Source organism: Eschrichtius robustus, chromosome 1, assembly GCF_028021215.1.
Source record: "Eschrichtius robustus isolate mEscRob2 chromosome 1, mEscRob2.pri, whole genome shotgun sequence".
Lineage (NCBI taxonomy): Eukaryota > Metazoa > Chordata > Mammalia > Artiodactyla > Eschrichtiidae > Eschrichtius > Eschrichtius robustus.
In genome coordinates, this window is record NC_090824.1 from 144,524,673 (window position 1) to 144,547,075 (window position 22,403).

The 22,403-nt window shown below is 54.3% G+C and overlaps 8 non-coding genes across 8 annotated transcripts; all 8 read left to right on the top strand.

Annotated features, from left to right (window-relative positions):
• Positions 1 to 316: 316 nt before the first annotated feature.
• On the top strand, positions 317 to 409 carry LOC137751425 (small nucleolar RNA SNORD116). The gene has a single exon (XR_011070790.1). It is a non-coding gene; the product is annotated as a small nucleolar RNA SNORD116 (small nucleolar RNA).
• A 2,662-nt stretch (positions 410 to 3,071) lies between these two features.
• Positions 3,072 to 3,164, top strand: LOC137751178 (small nucleolar RNA SNORD116). Its single transcript, XR_011070711.1, has one exon. It is a non-coding gene; the product is annotated as a small nucleolar RNA SNORD116 (small nucleolar RNA).
• Positions 3,165 to 5,827: 2,663 nt separating this feature from the next.
• Positions 5,828 to 5,920, top strand: LOC137751479 (small nucleolar RNA SNORD116). Its single transcript, XR_011070815.1, has one exon. It is a non-coding gene; the product is annotated as a small nucleolar RNA SNORD116 (small nucleolar RNA).
• Positions 5,921 to 8,583: 2,663 nt separating this feature from the next.
• On the top strand, positions 8,584 to 8,676 carry LOC137751184 (small nucleolar RNA SNORD116). The gene has a single exon (XR_011070712.1). It is a non-coding gene; the product is annotated as a small nucleolar RNA SNORD116 (small nucleolar RNA).
• Positions 8,677 to 11,336: 2,660 nt separating this feature from the next.
• Positions 11,337 to 11,429, top strand: LOC137776896 (small nucleolar RNA SNORD116). The gene has a single exon (XR_011076344.1). It is a non-coding gene; the product is annotated as a small nucleolar RNA SNORD116 (small nucleolar RNA).
• Positions 11,430 to 14,116: 2,687 nt separating this feature from the next.
• Positions 14,117 to 14,209, top strand: LOC137749814 (small nucleolar RNA SNORD116). The gene has a single exon (XR_011070293.1). It is a non-coding gene; the product is annotated as a small nucleolar RNA SNORD116 (small nucleolar RNA).
• Positions 14,210 to 16,869: 2,660 nt separating this feature from the next.
• On the top strand, positions 16,870 to 16,962 carry LOC137776898 (small nucleolar RNA SNORD116). The gene has a single exon (XR_011076346.1). It is a non-coding gene; the product is annotated as a small nucleolar RNA SNORD116 (small nucleolar RNA).
• A 2,687-nt stretch (positions 16,963 to 19,649) lies between these two features.
• On the top strand, positions 19,650 to 19,742 carry LOC137749824 (small nucleolar RNA SNORD116). Its single transcript, XR_011070295.1, has one exon. It is a non-coding gene; the product is annotated as a small nucleolar RNA SNORD116 (small nucleolar RNA).
• Positions 19,743 to 22,403: the final 2,661 nt, after the last annotated feature.

Consider the following 22,403-nt stretch of genomic DNA (forward strand, 5'->3'; position numbering starts at 1 on the left):
CAAACAAGAAGACCTTCGTGTGCTCTGATGACTGGACGTGCTAAGGAGAACTGAAAAAAGTGAGGCGGGCCCATGTCCCCGAGCATGGTCGTGGATAACTCAGGATGGTAGGTATTCAAGCACCCCAAATGTGCCATTAGGTATTAGGTTTTCCTCAGACGGGCCCAATGGCTGCAAGAGTGGTTTGATTTTTGCTCTTGCTGAGTGGCCTGATGGCTGTGGATTCTCCAGGCTTTTGAGGTAGCCCAGGCTCATGGCTCCTGTACAGAGCCCCGCGCACACCCCGTTGTGTTCTGCAGCGTCCCAGCATGTGCTTGGAACGATGATGACACCCTTGCATGCATTTCTTGGAAAATCTGAACCAAATGAGTGAGAACACTCTACCGTCTCATCATCGAAACTGAGGTTCAGCACGTTTCCTCTCTCAGGGGGAGAGGACAGTTCGGAATGAGTGCCAGCCTCTCCCGCCGACATGCATGCAAACACCACCAAGGACTCCAGTATTGGAGGGGCTCCTGTCTTAGGGTTGACCGTGTCTGCACATAAGCTGTGTTATCTGTGAATCCCGGGTCCCTGCTGAATGGCTGTTGAGGGAATGCGAGGGGCCAGGCTCTCCTGCTGGTCTTAAGAGTCGGAGTGTGTGCTGGTCTACGCCCAGTTAGCTTGCAGTTGGGAGGTGAGTTTTGGCCAGGATCACGCTTCGTGCATGCCATTTTGGGGGTTGATTCTGGAAGCCAAAATGAGCAAGCGTCCCTGGTTGGTGCCTTGAATCTCAGGACAGGTCTGTGGACCTCCCTGTTCTTGCGTTTTTCACGGTGAGGTTCTCGAGTGCCTAGTGAGGCTGGAGCAATGGGCAGGGGTGAGCTCGGTTGGGCATCGGAGGAAAGCGGCTGAAGGATTCGGCCTTGCTGCTGCCCTTGTTTGCTCTCTACTTTAACTCCCGGCACAGTGTTGATGCCAAGTGGGTCATCGTGGAGTGGGGACAGGAACAAGTGTTGAATTTAAACCTGCGTGGATCACTGATGGCCCGCACAGGAAGGTAAGGGAAGATGTGGACATGTCCTTTGTGATGTCGTGGATTAGGCTATCATAATTGGGTTGCAGGGGCTGGCCTCGGCTTCCCAAGGATGTGTCATGTTCGTGATTGGCTGGCATCAGCTGCCTATGGAGGGGATGGCTTTGGCAGTTCAGGTGGATGAGGTGAAGTAGGTAACTGTGTAGATTTGGAATCCGATTGCCAGAGGAAAGACACTCAAAGCGTGTCTTGCGAGACATAAAGAAGATTGACATGGTGACGCGTATACGCTGGCCTCCTTGGAGGATGTTTAGTTATGCGAACATCCCCTTTGGCCGCTTTGTTCCCTTGTTTGGGAATGTGCAAAGCGAAAGTGCTTCCCCCGGGGGGGGCATGACTCGGCTTGCGAATAGCCAGAGTTTTATCTGGAGCAGTCCGTTGGGGGCACAGAGGTGGGGGCACTGTTGCGACACCAGACGCACTTCGTGGACAGCCACTGTGCCCTTTCAAGTTTCAAGGTCCTCTCGTGTGGCAAAGGTTTTCCGTTGAAAGTCTGTCTGTGGTCTTCCGGGACAGTGCCTTTGATCACTGTGAGTTCCTCGGTAGTGTCGCTGTGGCAGTGGAGAATTGCCAGGATGCATGGTGTGGAATCAGCATCAACGAAGGAGACAGGCTTGTGGTCTGTCTTCCCTGGTGTTCAGTGTCCCCGTGTTCTGAAGATGTTTGTGTTTTCCAGTAGGGTCGTGTCGCCCTGTGGGGTGGAGGAGGGCACGTAGGACGAGGCTTTCAAGGGTTTGAGAGTTTCCTTAGGGGTCAGGGCCGTGAACATTCAAGATGGGAGCTGTCTGAGACGTGGCTGGGCATGTGGAGTAGTCTCCGCCATGGGGATCCGACATGAGTCATGGTGGCTGACTCCCGCCACTTCCAGTGGTGGGCATTCCCACGGGTCAATGTAAAGTGATTAGGCCTTGTTGGCGAGAAGTGGCACGTGGGCCCACGTTCGTTAGCCCCTTGAGTGGTTTCAGGCTGCATCTTGGCAGTAGACAGCTGCCGGTCTGTGTCGGCCCGACCATGGGAGTTCCCTTGCTTCCGGAAGTGCTGCGAGTGACCACAAATGCCCATCAGATATACTGGTAGCTGACAGAGTCTCGAGGTGCACGGGGATGTCACAGCCAAGGCCCGGAGGCAGGTCTCGTCGAGGCTGTGTGTTTTTGTCAGAAGGCGTGGCTGTGGGAGAGCGGGAGTCCATGGACTATTTCAACAGACCCTGGGGGTCAAAGTGTGCCTGCGGCCTCTTGAAGCTGACAGGGGTCTTTCTCCTTTCAGTTGGGGGTCTAACCAGGGTGCTGTGTATAAACTATTTCTTTTATTGTTGGACTCCTCTTCACAGGGCCATAGGGACACACAGAGACCAAGACGCGTACTCAGCGGCACACAGAGAAACCCACAAGCACGTCCGCATCCGCAGTCACAGTCACACATTCCCACACGCGTGAGCACACATATACAGGCTCTCACACACCGGCCAACGTATGTGCCTAACTTCCTGCAGTCGTACTATCAGACATGCAGTCAATTCTCGGTAAGGGATAGAGGTCCTTGGGAAGCAGTTTCAGAGCTCAAGGCCAGGTAAATGTTTTTATGGATCATGTCCTCTGAGGACACCGGTCCACTTATGAAGCCTCGGTGATTTCTGTCCACTTCTCAGGGGCACTTGCTGGGAAAGGCTGGCCGTCGGCACAAACAAGAAGACCTTCGTGTGCTCTGATGACTGGACGTGCTAAGGAGAACTGAAAAAAGTGAGGCGGGCCCATGTCCCCGAGCATGGTCGTGGATAACTCAGGATGGTAGGTATTCAAGCACCCCAAATGTGCCATTAGGTATTAGGTTTTCCTCAGACGGGCCCAATGGCTGCAAGAGTGGTTTGATTTTTGCTCTTGCTGAGTGGCCTGATGGCTGTGGATTCTCCAGGCTTTTGAGGTAGCCCAGGCTCATGGCTCCTGTACAGAGCCCCGCACACACCCCGTTGTGTTCTGCAGCGTCCCAGCATGTGCTTGGAACGATGATGACACCCTTGCATGCATTTCTTGGAAAATCTGAACCAAATGAGTGAGAACACTCTACCGTCTCCTCATCGAAACTGAGGTTCAGCACGTTTCCTCTCTCAGGGGGAGAGGACAGTTCGGAATGAGGGCCAGCCTCTCCCGCCGACATGCATGCAAACACCACCAAGGACTCCAGTATTGGAGGGGCTCCTGTCTGAGGGTTGACCGTGTCTGCACATAAGCTGTGTTATCTGTGAATCCCGGGTCCCTGCTGAATGGATGTTGAGGGAATGCGAGGGGCCAGGCTCTCCTGCTGGTCTTAAGAGTCGGAGTGTGTGCTGGTCTACGCCCAGTTAGCTTGCAGTTGGGAGGTGAGTTTTGGCCAGGATCACGCTTCGTGCATGCCATTTTGGGGGTTGATTCTGGAAGCCAAAATGAGCAAGCGTCCCTGGTTGGTGCCTTGAATCTCAGGACAGGTCTGTGGACCTCCCTGCTCTTGCGTTTTTCACGGTGAGGTTCTCGAGTGCCTAGTGAGGCTGGAGCAATGGGCAGGGGTGAGCTCGGTTGGGCATCGGAGGAAAGCGGCTGAAGGATTGGGCCTCGCTGCTGCCCTTGTTTACTTCTCTACTTTAACTCCCGGCACAGTGTTGATGCCAAGTGGGTCATCGTGGAGTGGGGACAGGAACAAGTGTTGAATTTAAACCTGCGTGGATCACTGATGGCCCGCACAGGAAGGTAAGGGAAGATGTGGACATGTCCTTTGTGATGTCGTGGATTAGGCTATCATAATTGGGTTGCAGGGGCTGGCCTCGGCTTCCCAAGGATGTGTCATGTTCGTGATTGGCTGGCATCAGCTGCCTATGGAGGGGATGGCTTTGGCAGTTCAGCTGGATGAGGTGAAGTAGGTAACTGTGTAGATTTGGAATCCGATTGCCAGAGGAAAGACACTCAAAGCGTGTCTTGCGAGACATAAAGAAGATTGACATGGTGACGCGTATACGCTGGCCTCCTTGGAGGATGTTTAGTTATGCGAACATCCCCTTTGGCCGCTTTGTTCCCTTGTTTGAGAATGTGCAAAGCGAAAGTGCTTCCCCCGGGGGGGGCATGACTCGGCTTGCGAATAGCCAGAGTTTTATCTGGAGCAGTCCGTTGGGGGCACAGAGGTGGGGGCACTGTTGCGACACCAGAAGCACTTCGTGGACAGCCACTGTGCCCTTTCAAGTTTCAAGGTCCTCTCGTGTGGCAAAGGTTTTCCGTTGAAAGTCTGTCTGTGGTCTTCCGGGACAGTGCCTTTGATCACTGTGAGTTCCTCGGTAGTGTCGCTGTGGCAGTGGAGAATTGCCAGGATGCATGGGGTGGAATCAGCATCAACGAAGGAGACAGGCTTGTGGTCTGTCTTCCCTGGTGTTCAGTGTCCCCGTGTTCTGAAGATGTTTGTGTTTTCCAGTAGGGTCGTGTCGCCCTGTGGGCTGGAGGAGGGCACGTAGGACGAGGCTTTCAAGGGTTTGAGAGTTTCCTTAGGGGTCAGGGCCGTGAACATTCAAGATGGGAGCTGTCTGAGACGTGGCTGGGCATGTGGAGTAGTCTCCGCCATGGGGATCCGACATGAGTCATGGTGGCTGACTCCCGCCACTTCCAGTGGTGGGCATTCCCACGGGTCAATGTAAAGTGATTAGGCCTTGTTGGCGAGAAGTGGCACGTGGGCCCACGTTCGTTAGCCCCTTGAGTGGTTTCAGGCTGCATCTTGGCAGTAGACAGCTGCCGGTCTGTGTCGGCCCGACCATGGGAGTTCCCTTGCTTCCGGAAGTGCTGCGAGGGACCCCAAATGCCCATCAGATATACTGGTAGCTGACAGAGTCTCGAGGTGCACGTAGATGTCACAGCCAAGGCCCGGAGGCAGGTCTCGTCGAGGCTGTGTGTTTTTGTCAGAAGGCGTGGCTGTGGGAGAGCGGGAGTCCATGGACTATTTCAACAGACCCTGGGGGTCAAAGTGTGCCTGCGGCCTCTTGAAGCTGACAGGGGTCTTTCTCCTTTCAGTTGGGGGTCTAACCAGGGTGCTGTGTATAAACTATTTCTTTTATTGTTGGACTCCTCTTCAGAGTGCCATAGGGACACACAGAGACCAAGATGCGTACTCAGCGGCACACAGAGAAACCCACAAGCACGTCCGCATCCGCAGTCACAGTCACACATGCCCACACGCGTGAGCACACATATACAGGCTCTCACACACCGGCCAACGTATGTGCCTAACTTCCTGCAGTCGTACTATCAGACATGCAGTCAATTCTCGGTAAGGGATAGAGGTCCTTGGGAAGCAGTTTCAGAGCTCAAGGCCAGGTAAATGTTTTTATGGATCATGTCCTCTGAGGACACCGGTCCACTTATGAAGCCTCGGTGATTTCTGTCCACTTCTCAGGGGCACTTGCTGGGAAAGGCTGGCCGTCGGCACAAACAAGAAGACCTTCGTGTGCTCTGATGACTGGACGTGCTAAGGAGAACTGAAAAAAGTGAGGCGGGCCCATGTCCCCGAGCATGGTCGTGGATAACTCAGGATGGTAGGTATTCAAGCACCCCAAATGTGCCATTAGGTATTAGGTTTTCCTCAGACGGGCCCAATGGCTGCAAGAGTGGTTTGATTTTTCCTCTTGCTGAGTGGCCTGATGGCTGTGGATTCTCCAGGCTTTTGAGGTAGCCCAGGCTCATGGCTCCTGTACAGAGACCCGCGCACACCCCGTTGTGTTCTGCAGCGTCCCAGCATGTGCTTGGAACGATGATGACACCCTTGCATGCATTTCTTGGAAAATCTGAACCAAATGAGTGAGAACACTCTACCGTCTCCTCATCGAAACTGGGGTTCAGCACGTTTCCTCTCTCAGGGGGAGAGGACAGTTCGGAATGAGTGCCAGCCTCTCCCGCCGACATGCATGCAAACACCACCAAGGACTCCAGTATTGGAGGGGCTCCTGTCTGAGGGTTGACCGTGTCTGCACATAAGCTGTGTTATCTGTGAATCCCGGGTCCCTGCTGAATGGCTGTTGAGGGAATGCGAGGGGCCGGGCTCTCCTGCTGGTCTTAAGAGTCGGAGTGTGTGCTGGTCTACGCCCAGTTAGCTTGCAGTTGGGAGGTGAGTTTTGGCCAGGATCACGCTTCGTGCATGCCATTTTGGGGGTTGATTCTGGAAGCCAAAATGAGCAAGCGTCCCTGGTTGGTGCCTTGAATCTCAGGACATTTCTGTGGACCTCCCTGTTCTTGCGTTTTTCACGGTGAGGTTCTCGAGTGCCTAGTGAGGCTGGAGCAATGGGCAGGGGTGAGCTCGGTTGGGCATCGGAGGAAAGCGGCTGAAGGATTCGGCCTTGCTGCTGCCCTTGTTTGCTCTCTACTTTAACTCCCGGCACAGTGTTGATGCCAAGTGGGTCATCGTGGAGTGGGGACAGGAACAAGTGTTGAATTTAAACCTGCGTGGATCACTGATGGCCCGCACAGGAAGGTAAGGGAAGATGTGGACATGTCCTTTGTGATGTCGTGGATTAGGCTATCATAATTGGGTTGCAGGGGCTGGCCTCGGCTTCCCAAGGATGTGTCATGTTCGTGATTGGCTGGCATCAGCTGCCTATGGAGGGGATGGCTTTGGCAGTTCAGCTGGATGAGGTGAAGTAGGTAACTGTGTAGATTTGGAATCCGATTGCCAGAGGAAAGACACTCAAAGCGTGTCTTGCGAGACATAAAGAAGATTGACATGGTGACGCGTATACGCTGGCCTCCTTGGAGGATGTTTAGTTATGCGAACATCCCCTTTGGCCGCTTTGTTCCCTTGTTTGGGAATGTGCAAAGCGAAAGTGCTTCCCCCGGGGGGGGGCATGACTCGGCTTGTGAATAGCCAGAGTTTTTTCTGGAGCAGTCCGTTGGGGGCACAGAGGTGGGGGCACTGTTGCGACACCAGACGCACTTCGTGGACAGCCACTGTGCCCTTTCAAGTTTCAAGGTCCTCTCGTGTGGCAAAGGTTTTCCGTTGAAAGTCTGTCTGTGGTCTTCCGGGACAGTGCCTTTGATCACTGTGAGTTCCTCGGTAGTGTCGCTGTGGCAGTGGAGAATTGCCAGTATGCATGGGGTGGAATCAGCATCAACGAAGGAGACAGGCTTGTGGTCTGTCTTCCCTGGTGTTCAGTGTCCCCGTGTTCTGAAGATGTTTGTGTTTTCCAGTAGGGTCGTGTCGCCCTGTGGGCTGGAGGAGGGCACGTAGGACGAGGCTTTCAAGGGTTTGAGAGTTTCCTTAGGGGTCAGGGCCGTGAACATTCAAGATGGGAGCTGTCTGAGACGTGGCTGGGCATGTGGAGTAGTCTCCGCCATGGGGATCCGATATGAGTCATGGTGGCTGACTCCCGCCACTTCCAGTGGTGGGCATTCCCACGGATCAATGTAAAGTGATTAGGCCTTGTTGGCGAGAAGTGGCACGTGGGCCCACGTTCGTTAGCCCCTTGAGTGGTTTCAGGCTGCATCTTGGCAGTAGACAGCTGCCGGTCTGTGTCGGCCCGACCATGGGAGTTCCCTTGCTTCCGGAAGTGCTGCGAGTGACCCCAAATGCCCATCAGATATACTGGTAGCTGACAGAGTCTCGAGGTGCACGTAGATGTCACAGCCAAGGCCCGGAGGCAGGTCTCGTCGAGGCTGTGTGTTTTTGTCAGAAGGCGTGGCTGTGGGAGAGCGGGAGTCCATGGACTATTTCAACAGACCCTGGGGGTCAAAGTGTGCCTGCGGCCTCTTGAAGCTGACAGGGGTCTTTCTCCTTTCAGTTGGGGGTCTAACCAGGGTGCTGTGTATAAACTATTTCTTTTATTGTTGGACTCCTCTTCACAGGGCCATAGGGACACACAGAGACCAAGACGCGTACTCAGCAGCACACAGAGAAACCCACAAGCACGTCCGCATCCGCAGTCACAGTCACACATGCCCACACGCGTGAGCACACATATACAGGCTCTCACACACCGGCCAACGTATGTGCCTAACTTCCTGCAGTCGTACTATCAGACATGCAGTCAATTCTCGGTAAGGGATAGAGGTCCTTGGGAAGCAGTTTCAGAGCTCAAGGCCAGGTAAATGTTTTTATGGATCATGTCCTCTGAGGACACCGGTCCACTTATGAAGCCTCGGTGATTTCTGTCCACTTCTCAGGGGCACTTGCTGGGAAAGGCTGGCCGTCGGCACAAACAAGAAGACCTTCGTGTGCTCTGATGACTGGACGTGCTAAGGAGAACTGAAAAAAGTGAGGCGGGCCCATGTCCCCGAGCATGGTCGTGGATAACTCAGGATGGTAGGTATTCAAGCACCCCAAATGTGCCATTAGGTATTAGGTTTTCCTCAGACGGGCCCAATGGCTGCAAGAGTGGTTTGATTTTTCCTCTTGCTGAGTGGCCTGATGGCTGTGGATTCTCCAGGCTTTTGAGGTAGCCCAGGCTCATGGCTCCTGTACAGAGCCCCGCGCACACCCCGTTGTGTTCTGCAGCGTCCCAGCATGTGCTTGGAACGATGATGACACCCTTGCATGCATTTCTTGGAAAATCTGAACCAAATGAGTGAGAACACTCTACCGTCTCCTCATCGAAACTGAGGTTCAGCACGTTTCCTCTCTCAGGGGGAGAGGACAGTTCGGAATGAGGGCCAGCCTCTCCCGCCGACATGCATGCAAACACCACCAAGGACTCCAGTATTGGAGGGGCTCCTGTCTGAGGGTTGACCGTGTCTGCACATAAGCTGTGTTATCTGTGAATCCCGGGTCCCTGCTGAATGGCTGTTGAGGGAATGCGAGGGGCCAGGCTCTCCTGCTGCTCTTAAGAGTCGGAGTGTGTGCTGGTCTACGCCCAGTTAGCTTGCAGTTGGGAGGTGAGTTTTGGCCAGGATCACGCTTCGTGCATGCCATTTTGGGGGTTGATTCTGGAAGCCAAAATGAGCAAGCGTCCCTGGTTGGTGCCTTGAATCTCAGGACAGGTCTGTGGACCTCCCTGTTCTTGCGTTTTTCACGGTGAGGTTCTCGAGTGCCTAGTGAGGCTGGAGCAATGGGCAGGGGTGAGCTCGGTTGGGCATCGGAGGAAAGCGGCTGAAGGATTCGGCCTTGCTGCTGCCCTTGTTTGCTCTCTACTTTAACTCCCGGCACAGTGTTGATGCCAAGTGGGTCATCGTGGAGTGGGGACAGGAACAAGTGTTGAATTTAAACCTGCGTGGATCACTGATGGCCCGCACAGGAAGGTAAGGGAAGATGTGGACATGTCCTTTGTGATGTCGTGGATTAGGCTATCATAATTGGGTTGCAGGGGCTGGCCTCGGCTTCCCAAGGATGTGTCATGTTCGTGATTGGCTGGCATCAGCTGCCTATGGAGGGGATGGCTTTGGCAGTTCAGGTGGATGCGGTGAAGTAGGTAACTGTGTAGATTTGGAATCCGATTGCCAGAGGAAAGACACTCAAAGCGTGTCTTGCGAGACATAAAGAAGATTGACATGGTGACGCGTATACGCTGGCCTCCTTGGAGGATGTTTAGTTATGCGAACATCCCCTTTGGCCGCTTTGTTCCCTTGTTTGGGAATGTGCAAAGCGAAAGTGCTTCCCCCGGGGGGGGCATGACTCGGCTTGCGAATAGCCAGAGTTTTATCTGGAGCAGTCCGTTGGGGGCACAGAGGTGGGGGCACTGTTGCGACACCAGACGCACTTCGTGGACAGCCACTGTGCCCTTTCAAGTTTCAAGGTCCTCTCGTGTGGCAAAGGTTTTCCGTTGAAAGTCTGTCTGTGGTCTTCCGGGACAGTGCCTTTGATCACTGTGAGTTCCTCGGTAGTGTCGCTGTGGCAGTGGAGAATTGCCAGGATGCATGGGGTGGTGTGGGCATCGTCAAAGCAGACAGTCTTGAGGTGTGTCTTCCCTGCTGTTCAGTGTCTCCGTGTTCGCATGATGTCTGTGGCTTCAAGTAGAGTCGAGTCGCTCTGCAGGCAGGAGGAGGGCACTTAGGACGAGGCTGTGTAGCGTTTGAGCGTTTCCTCAGTGGTCAGGGCCGCAAACCCTACCAGTTGGAAGCCTGCGTCTACGTGGCCGGGAAGGTGGCCTAATTTCCGTTGTGGGGTTCCAACCTGTGTCATGGTTGCTAAAGCCCAACACTTCCCATTGAGGGCTTCCCAAGGGGTCATGGAAAGTGATTTGGTCTAGTTGGCGAGATGAGGCACTTGGGCCGAAGTCCATTAAGCCCTTGAGAAGTGCCAGGCTGCATTGTGCCAGTCGGCAACTGCAGGTCGGTGTCAGCCCGCCCATGGGAGGTTACCTTGCTTCCGGGAGCACTGGGAGTGACACCAAGGGCACATCAGATGTGCTGGTAGGTGGCAGGATCTCCAGGTCCACATAGGTGTGACACCCACGGCCGGGAGGGAGGTCTCGTCCAGTCTTTGTGCTTTGGTCAGAAGGCGTGGCTGTGGGAGAGTGGGAGTCTGTGGCCTATTTCGACAGCCTTCGGGTCAAAGTTCGCATGCGGCCTCATGAAGCTGACAGGGGTCTTTCTCCTTTCAGTTGGGGGTCCACCCAGGGTGCTGTGTATAAACTATGACGTTTACTGTTAGAGGCGTCTGCAAAGGGCCACAGGGACACCCAGAGACCAAGACGCGTATTTAGCGGCACACACAGGAATCCACAAACGCATCCTCGTGCAGAGTCACAGTCACACACGCCCACACGTGTGAATACACACATACAGCCTCTCACACACCGAGCAACGTACGTGCGTAACTTCCTTCAGTCGTGCTGTGAGACACACAATCAGTTTTCGGTAAGGGATAGTGGTACTTGGGAAGCAGGTTCCAGGCTCACGCCCAGGTTAAGTGTTCACAAAAATCATGTTCTCTGAGGACCCTGGTGCAATTTAGAAACCTGCGTGATTTCTGTCCACTTCTCAGGTGCAGTTGCAGCGTAAGGCTGGCTGTTGGCAGAGAAGAAAACCTTTGCATTGTCTGACGACTGCATGTGCTAAGGAGAACTGGAAAAAGTGGGGCGGGTGCACTTTGCCGAGCATGGCTGTGGATATCTCAGGACTAGGCGTTCACCCATACTAAGATGTGCCATTGGATATTAGGATTTCCACAAATGGGCCCAATGGTTGCAAGAGTGGATTGATTGTTGGTCCTGCTGAGTGGCCTGAGGACTGTGGATTCCCCAGGCACTTGGAGTACTTCCAGGTCATGGCTCCTGTGCAGAGACCCACGGCCTTCCCTTTTGTGTTCTGCAGCGTCCCAGCATGTGCTTGGATCGATGATGACACCCTTGTATGCATTCCATGGAAAATTTGAACAAAATGAGTGAGAACGCTCTACCGTCTCCTCATCGAAACTGAGGTCCAGCACGTTTCCTCTCTCGGGAGTACGGGACAGTTAGGAGTGAGGGCCAACGTCCCCTGCTGACAGGCATGCAAACACCACTAAGGGCTCCAGCATTGGAGGGGCTCCTGTCTGAGGGTCGACCATGTCTGCCCATAAGCTGGGTCATCTATGAATCCCCGGTCCCTGCTAAAAGGCCGTTGAGGGAATGCAAGAGGGCAGGCTTTCCTGCTAGTCTTCAGGGTCGGAGTGTGTTCTGGTATAGACCCAGTAAGCTTGCAGCTTGGAGAGTTGATTTTTGGACAGGATCACGCTTTGTGCATGCCACTTCCGAGGTTGATTATGGAAACCAAAATGAGCAAGCTTCCCTGGAGGGAGCCTGGAGCCTCAGGCCAGGCCTGTGGCCCTCTCTGTTGTTGTGTGTCGCGCAGTGAGGTTCTTGACTGCCCGGTGTGGCTGGAGCAGTGGGTGGGCGTGGGCTGGATTTGGGCGATGGCGGAAGGGGGCTGATGGTTTAGGCCTCAGTGCTGCCCCTCTCAGCTCCTCTGCTGAAGTTGTCGGCACACTGTTGGCGCTAAGTGGATGTTCGTGGAGTGGGGTGTGGATCGAGTGAAGCATTTCAGCCTGTGTGGTGGCTCCTGGCCTGGAGAGAAAGGTAAGTTATCATGAGGAAAGGTCCTGTGTGATGTCGTGGGATGGGATGTCATCATTGGGTTGCAGTCGCTGGCCTCGGCTTCCCAAGAATGTGTCTTGTTCGTGATGGGCTGGCATAAGCTGCCTATTGAGCAGATGGCTTTGGCAGTTCAAGTGGGTGAGTTGAGGTAGGTAACTTGTGTAGAGTTGCGATCCCGTTGCCCGAGGAATGACACCCAAATGGTGTCTTGCGGGAAGTAGGGAAGATCGACATGGTGAGGCGTCTGTGCCTGCCTCCTTGGAGGTAGTTGAGTTATGCGGACATCCCCTTTGGCCGCTTTGTTCCCTTGTTTGGCAATGTGTAAAGCGAAAGTGTTTCTCCCATGGGGGAATGACGCGACCGGCCAGTGTAGCACGCAGGCCTTTCGAACAGCCAGAGTTTTATCTGGAGCAGTCCATTGGTGGGGCAGAGATGGGGGCCCCATTGCCATACCTGCTGTGCTGCCGTGGCCAGCCACTTTTCCCTTTCAGGCTTCCAAGTCCCCTCGCATGGCAGAGTTCTTCCGTTGCAAGTCTGTCTGTGGTCCTCGGGGACCATGCCTTTGATCACTGTGAGTTACTCGGTAGTGTCACTGTGGCAGTGGAGAATTTCCAGGATGCATGTGGTGGGATCAGCATCAAGGAAGGAGACAGGCTTGTGGTCTGTCTTACCTGGTGTTCAGTGTCCCCGTGTTCTGAAGATGTTTGTGGTTTCCAGTAGGGTCGTGTCGCCCTGTGGGCTGGAGGAGGGCACGTAGGACGAGGCATCAAGGGTTTGAGAGTTTCCTTAGGGGTCAGGGCCGTGAACATTCAAGATGGGAGCTGCCTGAGACGTGGCTGGGCATGTGGAGTAGTCTCCGCCATGGGGATCCGACATGGGTCATGGCGGCTGACTCCCGCCACTTCCAGTGGTGGGCATTCCCACGGGTCAATGGAAAGTGATTAGGCCTAGTTGGCGAGAAGTGGCACGTGGGCCCACGTTCGTTAGCCCCTTGAGTGTTTTCAGGCTGCATCTTGGCAGTAGACAGCTGCCGGTCGGTGTCGGCCCGACCATGGGAGTTCCCTTGCTTCCGGAAGTGCTGCGAGTGACCCCAAATGCCCATCAGATATACTGGTAGCTGACAGTGTCTCGAGGTGCACGTAGATGTCACAACCAAGGCCCGGAGGCAGGTCTCGTCGAGACTGTGTGTTTTTGTCAGAAGGCGTGGCTGTGGGAGAGCGGGAGTCCATGGACTATTTCAACAGACCCTGGGGGTCAAAGTGTGCCTGCGGCCTCTTGAAGCTGACAGGGGTCTTTCTCCTTTCAGTTGGGGGTCTAACCAGGATGCTGTGTATAAACTATTTCTTTTATTGGTGGACTCCTCTTCACAGGGCCATAGGGACACACAGAGACCAAGACGCGTATTCAGCGGCACACAGAGAAACCCACAAGCACGTCCGCATGCGCAGTCACAGTCACACATGCCCACACGCGTGAACACACACATACAGCCTCTCACACACCGGCCAACGTATGTGCCTAACTTCCTGCAGTCATACTATCAGACATGCAGTCAATTCTCGGTAAGGGATAGAGGTCCTTGGGAAGCAGTTTCAGAGCTCAAGGCCAGGTAAATGTTTTTATGGATCATGTCCTCTGAGGACACCGGTCCACTTATGAAGCCTCGGTGATTTCTGTCCACTTCTCAGGGGCAGTTGCTGGGAAAGGCTGGCCGTCGGCACAAACAAGAAGACCTTCGTGTGCTCTGATGACTGGACGTGCTAAGGAGAACTGAAAAAAGTGAGGCGGGCCCATGTCCCCGAGCATGGTCGTGGATAACTCAGGATGGTAGGTATTCAAGCACCCCAAATGTGCCATTAGGTATTAGGTTTTCCTCAGACGGGCCCAATGGCTGCAAGAGTGGTTTGATTTTTCCTCTTGCTGAGTGGCCTGATGGCTGTGGATTCTCCAGGCTTTTGAGGTAGCCCAGGCTCATGGCTCCTCTACAGAGACCCGCGCACACCCCGTTGTGTTCTGCAGCGTCCCAGCATGTGCTTGGATCGATGATGACACCCTTGCATGCATTTCTTGGAAAATCTGAACCAAATGAGTGAGAACACTCTACCGTCTCCTCATCGAAACTGAGGTTCAGCACGTTTCCTCTCTCAGGGGGAGAGGACAGTTCGGAATGAGGGCCAGCCTCTCCCGCCGACATGCATGCAAACACCACCAAGGACTCCAGTATTGGAGGGGCTCCTGTCTGAGGGTTGACCGTGTCTGCACATAAGCTGTGTTATCTGTGAATCCCGGGTCCCTGCTGAATGGCTGTTGAGGGAATGCGAGGGGCCAGGCTCTCCTGCTGCTCTTAAGAGTCGGAGTGTGTGCTGGTCTAGGCCCAGTTAGCTTGCAGTTGGGAGGTGAGTTTTGGCCAGGATCATGCTTCGTGCATGCCATTTTGGGGGTTGTTTCTGGAAGCCAAAATGAGCAAGCGTCCCTGGTTGGTGCCTTGAATCTCAGGACAGGTCTGTGGACCTCCCTGTTCTTGCGTTTTTCACGGTGAGGTTCTCGAGTGCCTAGTGAGGCTGGAGCAATGGGCAGGGGTGAGCTCGGTTGGGCATCGGAGGAAAGCGGCTGAAGGATTCGGCCTCGCTGCTGCCCTTGTTTGCTACTCTACTTTAACTCCCGGCACAGTGTTGATGCCAAGTGGGTCATCGTGGAGTGGGGACAGGAACAAGTGCTGAATTTAAACCTGCGTGGATCACTGATGGCCCGCACAGGAAGGTAAGGGAAGATGTGGACATGTCCTTTGTGATGTCGTGGATTAGGCTATCATAATTGGGTTGCAGGGGCTGGCCTCGGCTTCCCAAGGATGTGTCATGTTCATGATTGGCTGGCATCAGCTGCCTATGGAGGGGATGGCTTTGGCAGTTCAGGTGGATGAGGTGAAGTAGGTAACTGTGTAGATTTGGAATCCGATTGCCAGAGGAAAGACACTCAAAGCGTGTCTTGCGAGACATAAAGAAGATTGACATGGTGACGCGTATACGCTGGCCTCCTTGGAGGATGTTTAGTTATGCGAACATCCCCTTTGGCCGCTTTGTTCCCTTGTTTGGGAATGTGCAAAGCGAAAGTGCTTCCCCCGGGGGGGGCATGACTCGGCTTGCGAATAGCCAGAGTTTTATCTGGAGCAGTCCGTTGGGGGCACAGAGGTGGGGGCACTGTTGCGACACCAGACGCACTTCGTGGACAGCCACTGTGCCCTTTCAAGTTTCAAGGTCCTCTCGTGTGGCAAAGGTTTTCCGTTGAAAGTCTGTCTGTGGTCTTCCGGGACAGTGCCTTTGATCAGTGTGAGTTCCTCGGTAGTGTCGCTGTGGCAGTGGAGAATTGCCAGGATGCATGGGGTGGGGTGGGCATCATCAAAGCAGACAGGCTTGAGGTGTGTCTTCAATGCTGTTCAGTGTCTCCGTGTTCGCATGATGTCTGTGGCTTCAAGTAGAGTCGAGTCGCCCTGCAGGCAGGAGGAGGGCACTTAGGACGAGGCTTTGTAGCGTTTGAGCGTTTCCTCAGTGGTCAAGGCCGCAAACCCTACCAGTTGGAAGCCTGCCTCTACGTGGCCGGGAAGGTGGCCTAATTTCCGCTGTGGGGTTCCAACCTGTGTCATGGTTGCTAAAGCCCAACACTTCCCATTGAGGGCTTCCCAAGGGGTCATGGAAAGTGATTTGGTCTAGTTGGCGAGATGAGGCACTTGGGCCGAAGTCCATTAAGCCCTTGAGAAGTGCCAGGCTGCATCGTGCCAGTCGGCAACTGCAGGTCGGTGTCAGCCCGCCCATGGGAGGTTACCTTGCTTCCGGGAGCACTGGGAGTGACACCAAGGGCACATCAGATGTGCTGGTAGGTGGCAGGATCTCCAGGTCCACATAGGGGTGACACCAACGGCCGGGAGGGAGGTCTTGTCCAGTCTTTGTGCTTTGGTCAGAAGGCGTGGCTGTGGGAGAGCCGGAGTCTGTGGCCTATTTCGACAGCCTTCGGGTCAAAGTTCGCATGCGGCCTCATGAAGCTGACAGGGGTCTTTCTCCTTTCAGTTGGGGTCCAACCAGGGTGCTGTGTATAAACTATGACGTTTACTGTTAGAGGCGTCTGCAGAGGGCCACAGGGACACCCAGAGACCAAGACGCGTATTTAGCGGCACACACAGGAATCCACAAACGCATCCTCGTGCAGAGTCACAGTCACACACGCCCACACGTGTGAATACACACATACAGCCTCTCACACACCGAGCAACGTACGTGCGTAACTTCCTTCAGTCGTGCTGTGAGACACACAATCAGTTTTCGGTAAGGGATAGTGGTACTTGGGAAGCAGGTTCCAGGCTCACGCCCAGGTTAAGTGTTCACAAAAATCATGTTCTCTGAGGACCCTGGTGCAATTTAGAAACCTGCGTGATTTCTGTCCACTTCTCAGGTGCTGTTGCAGCGTAAGGCTGGCTGTTGTCAGAGAAGAAATCCTTCGCATTGTCTGACGACTGCATGTGCTAAGGAGAACTGGAAAAAGTGGGGCGGGTGCACTTTGCCGAGCATGGCTGTGGATATCTCAGGACTAGGCATTCACCCATACTAAGATGTGCCATTGGATATTAGGATTTCCACAGATGGGCCCAATGGTTGCAAGAGTGGATTGATTGTTGGTCCTGCTGAGTGGCCTGAGGACTGTGGATTCCCCAGGCACTTGGAGTACTTCCAGGTCATGGCTCCTGTGCAGAGACCCACGGCCTTCCCTTTTGTGTTCTGCAGCGTCCCAGCATGTGCTTGGATCGATGATGACACCCTTGTATGCATTCCATGGAAAATTTGAACAAAATGAGTGAGAACGCTCTACCGTCTCCTCATCGAAACTGAGGTCCAGCACGTTTCCTCTCTCGGGAGTACGGGACAGTTAGGAGTGAGGGCCAACGTCCCCTGCTGACAGGCATGCAAACACCACTAAGGGCTCCAGCATTGGAGGGGCTCCTGTCTGAGGGTCGACCATGTCTGCCCATAAGCTGGGTCATCTATGAATCCCCGGTCCCTGCTAAAAGGCCGTTGAGGGAATGCAAGAGGGCAGGCTTTCCTGCTAGTCTTCAGGGTCGGAGTGTGTTCTGGTATAGACCCAGTAAGCTTGCTGCTTGGAGAGTTGATTTTTGGACAGGATCACGCTTTGTGCATGCCACTTCCGAGGTTGATTATGGAAACCAAAATGAGCAAGCTTCCCTGGAGGGAGCCTGGAGCCTCAGGCCAGGCCTGTGGCCCTCTCTGTTGTTGTGTTTCACGCAGTGAGGTTCTTGACTGCCCGGTGTGGCTGGAGCAGTGGGTGGGCGTGGGCTGGAGTTGGGCGATGGCGGAAGGGGGCTGATGGTTTAGGCCTCAGTGCTGCCCCTGTCAGCTCCTCTGCTGAAGTTGTCGGCACACTGTTGGCGCTATGTGGATGTTCGTGGAGTGGGGTGTGGATCGAGTGAAGCATTTCAGCCTGGGTGGTGGCTCCTGGCCTGGAGAGAAAGGTAAGTTATCATGAGGAAAGGTCCTGTGTGATGTCGTGGGATGGGATGTCATCATTGAGTTGCAGTCGCTGGCCTCGGCTTCCCAAGAATGTGTCTTGTTCGTGATGGGCTGGCATAAGCTGCCTATTGAGCAGATGGCTTTGGCAGTTCAAGTGGGTGAGTTGAGGTAGGTAACTTGTGTAGAGTTGCGATCCCGTTGCCCGAGGAATGACACCCAAATGGTGTCTTGCGGGAAGAAGGGAAGATCGACATGGTGAGGCGTCTGTGCCTGCCTCCTTGGAGGTAGTTGAGTTATGCGGACATCCCCTTTGGCCGCTTTGTTCCCTTGTTTGGCAATGTGTAAAGCGAAAGTGTTTCTCCCATGGGGGAATGACGCGACCGGCCAGTGTAGCACGCAGGCCTTTCGAACAGCCAGAGGATTATCTGGAGCAGTCCATTGGTGGGGCAGAGATGGGGGCCCCATTGCCATGCCTGCTGTGCTGCCGTGGCCAGCCACTGTTCCCTTTCAGGCTTCCAAGTCCCCTCGCATGGCAGAGTTCTTCCGTTGCAAGTCTGTCTGTGGTCCTCGGGCACCATGCCTTTGATCACTGTGAGTTACTCGGTAGTGTCACTGTGGCAGTGGAGAATTTCCAGGATGCATGTGGTGGGATCAGCATCAAGGAAGGAGACAGGCTTGTGGTCTGTCTTCCCTGGTGTTCAGTGTCCCCGTGTTCTGAAGATGTTTGTGGTTTCCAGTAGGGTCGTGTCGCCCTGTGGGCTGGAGGAGGGCACGTAGGACGAGGCATCAAGGGTTTGAGAGTTTCCTTAGGGGTCAGGGCCGTGAACATTCAAGATGGGAGCTGCCTGAGACGTGGCTGGGCATGTGGAGTAGTCTCCGCCATGGGGATCCGACATGGGTCATGGCGGCTGACTCCCGCCACTTCCAGTGGTGGGCATTCCCACGTGTCAATGGAAAGTGATTAGGCCTAGTTGGCGAGAAGTGGCACGTGGGCCCACGTTCGTTAGCCCCTTGAGTGTTTTCAGGCTGCATCTTGGCAGTAGACAGCTGCCGGTCGGTGTCGGCCCGACCATGGGAGTTCCCTTGCTTCCGGAAGTGCTGCGAGTGACCCCAAATGCCCATCAGATATACTGGTAGCTGACAGTGTCTCGAGGTGCACGTAGATGTCACAGCCAAGGCCCGGAGGCAGGTCTCGTCGAGGCTGTGTGTTTTTGTCAGAAGGCGTGGCTGTGGGAGAGCGGGAGTCCATGGACTATTTCAACAGACCCTGGGGGTCAAAGTGTGCCTGCGGCCTCTTGAAGCTGACAGGGGTCTTTCTCCTTTCAGTTGGGGGTCTAACCAGGGCGCTGTGTATAAAATATTTCTTTTATTGGTGGACTCCTCTTCACAGGGCCATAGGGACACACAGAGACCAAGACGCGTATTCAGCGGCACACAGAGAAACCCACAAGCACGTCCGCATGCGCAGTCACAGTCACACATGCCCACACGCGTGAACACACACATACAGCCTCTCACACACCGGCCAACGTATGTGCCTAACTTCCTGCAGTCGTACTATCAGACATGCAGTCAATTCTCGGTAAGGGATAGAGGTCCTTGGGAAGCAGTTTCAGAGCTCAAGGCCAGGTAAATGTTTTTATGGATCATGTCCTCTGAGGACACCGGTCCACTTATGAAGCCTCGGTGATTTCTGTCCACTTCTCAGGGGCAGTTGCTGGGAAAGGCTGGCCGTCGGCACAAACAAGAAGACCTTCGTGTGCTCTGATGACTGGACGTGCTAAGGAGAACTGAAAAAAGTGAGGCGGGCCCATGTCCCCGAGCATGGTCGTGGATAACTCAGGATGGTAGGTATTCAAGCACCCCAAATGTGCCATTAGGTATTAGGTTTTCCTCAGACGGGCCCAATGGCTGCAAGAGTGGTTTGATTTTTCCTCTTGCTGAGTGGCCTGATGGCTGTGGATTCTCCAGGCTTTTGAGGTAGCCCAGGCTCATGGCTCCTCTACAGAGACCCGCGCACACCCCGTTGTGTTCTGCAGCGTCCCAGCATGTGCTTGGATCGATGATGACACCCTTGCATGCATTTCTTGGAAAATCTGAACCAAATGAGTGAGAACACTCTACCGTCTCCTCATCGAAACTGAGGTTCAGCACGTTTCCTCTCTCAGGGGGAGAGGACAGTTCGGAATGAGGGCCAGCCTCTCCCGCCGACATGCATGCAAACACCACCAAGGACTCCAGTATTGGAGGGGCTCCTGTCTGAGGGTTGACCGTGTCTGCACATAAGCTGTGTTATCTGTGAATCCAGGGTCCCTGCTGAATGGCTGTTGAGGGAATGCGAGGGGCCAGGCTCTCCTGCTGCTCTTAAGAGTCGGAGTGTGTGCTGGTCTACGCCCAGTTAGCTTGCAGTTGGGAGGTGAGTTTTGGCCAGGATCACGCTTCGTGCATGCCATTTTGGGGGTTGATTCTGGAAGCCAAAATGAGCAAGCGTCCCTGGTTGGTGCCTTGAATCTCAGGACAGGTCTGTGGACCTCCCTGTTCTTGCGTTTTTCACGGTGAGGTTCTCGAGTGCCTAGTGAGGCTGGAGCAATGGGCAGGGGTGAGCTCGGTTGGGCATCGGAGGAAAGCGGCTGAAGGATTCGGCCTCGCTGCTGCCCTTGTTTGCTACTCTACTTTAACTCCCGGCACAGTGTTGATGCCAAGTGGGTCATCGTGGAGTGGGGACAGGAACAAGTGCTGAATTTAAACCTGCGTGGATCACTGATGGCCCGCACAGGAAGGTAAGGGAAGATGTGGACATGTCCTTTGTGATGTCGTGGATTAGGCTATCATAATTGGGTTGCAGGGGCTGGCCTCGGCTTCCCAAGGATGTGTCATGTTCATGATTGGCTGGCATCAGCTGCCTATGGAGGGGATGGCTTTGGCAGTTCAGGTGGATGAGGTGAAGTAGGTAACTGTGTAGATTTGGAATCCGATTGCCAGAGGAAAGACACTCAAAGCGTGTCTTGCGAGACATAAAGAAGATTGACATGGTGACGCGTATACGCTGGCCTCCTTGGAGGATGTTTAGTTATGCGAACATCCCCTTTGGCCGCTTTGTTCCCTTGTTTGGGAATGTGCAAAGCAAAAGTGCTTCCCCCGGGGGGGGCATGACTCGGCTTGCGAATAGCCAGAGTTTTATCTGGAGCAGTCCGTTGGGGGCACAGAGGTGGGGGCACTGTTGTGACACCAGACGCACTTCGTGGACAGCCACTGTGCCCTTTCAAGTTTCAAGGTCCTCTCGTGTGGCAAAGGTTTTCCGTTGAAAGTCTGTCTGTGGTCTTCCGGGACAGTGCCTTTGATCACTGTGAGTTCCTCGGTAGTGTCGCTGTGGCAGTGGAGAATTGCCAGGATGCATGGGGTGGAATCAGCATCAACGAAGGAGACAGGCTTGTGGTCTGTCTTCCCTGGTGTTCAGTGTCCCCGTGTTCTGAAGATGTTTGTGTTTTCCAGTAGGGTCGTGTCGCCCTGTGGGCAGGAGGAGGGCACGTAGGACGAGGCTTTCAAGGGTTTGAGAGTTTCCTTAGGGGTCAGGGCCGTGAACATTCAAGATGGGAGCTGTCTGAGACGTGGCTGGGCATGTGGAGTAGTCTCCGCCATGGGGATCCGACATGAGTCATGGTGGCTGACTCCCGCCACTTCCAGTGGTGGGCATTCCCACGGGTCAATGTAAAGTGATTAGGCCTTGTTGGCGAGAAGTGGCACGTGGGCCCAAGTTCGTTAGCCCCTTGAGTGGTTTCAGGCTGCATCTTGGCAGTAGACAGCTGCCGGTCTGTGTCGGCCCGACCATGGGAGTTCCCTTGCTTCCGGAAGTGCTGCGAGTGACCCCAAATGCCCATCAGATATACTGGTAGCTGACAGAGTCTCGAGGTGCACGGAGATGTCACAGCCAAGGCCCGGAGGCAGGTCTCGTCGAGGCTGTGTGTTTTTGTCAGAAGACGTGGCTGTGGGAGAGCGGGAGTCCATGGACTATTTCAAAAGACCCTGGGGGTCAAAGTGTGCCTGCGGCCTCTTGAAGCTGACAGGGGTCTTTCTCCTTTCAGTTGGGGGTCTAACCAGGGTGCTGTGTATAAACTATTTCTTTTATTGGTGGACTCCTCTTCACAGGGCCATAGGGACACACAGAGACCAAGACGCGTATTCAGCGGCACACAGAGAAACCCACAAGCACGTCCGCATCCGCAGTCACAGTCACACATGCCCACACGCGTGAGCACACATATACAGCCTCTCACACACCGGCCAACGTATGTGCCTAACTTCCTGCAGTCGTACTATCAGACATGCAGTCAATTCTCGGTAAGGGATAGAGGTCCTTGGGAAGCAGTTTCAGAGCTCAAGGCCAGGTAAATGTTTTTATGGATCATGTCCTCTGAGGACACCGGTCCACTTATGAAGCCTCGGTGATTTCTGTCCACTTCTCAGGGGCACTTGCTGGGAAAGGCTGGCCGTCGGCACAAACAAGAAGACCTTCGTGTGCTCTGATGACTGGACGTGCTAAGGAGAACTGAAAAAAGTGAGGCGGGCCCATGTCCCCGAGCATGGTCGTGGATAACTCAGGATGGTAGGTATTCAAGCACCCCAAATGTGCCATTAGGTATTAGGTTTTCCTCAGACGGGCCCAATGGCTGCAAGAGTGGTTTGATTTTTCCTCTTGCTGAGTGGCCTGATGGCTGTGGATTCTCCAGGCTTTTGAGGTAGCCCAGGCTCATGGCTCCTGTACAGAGACCCGCGCACACCCCGTTGTGTTCTGCAGCGTCCCAGCATGTGC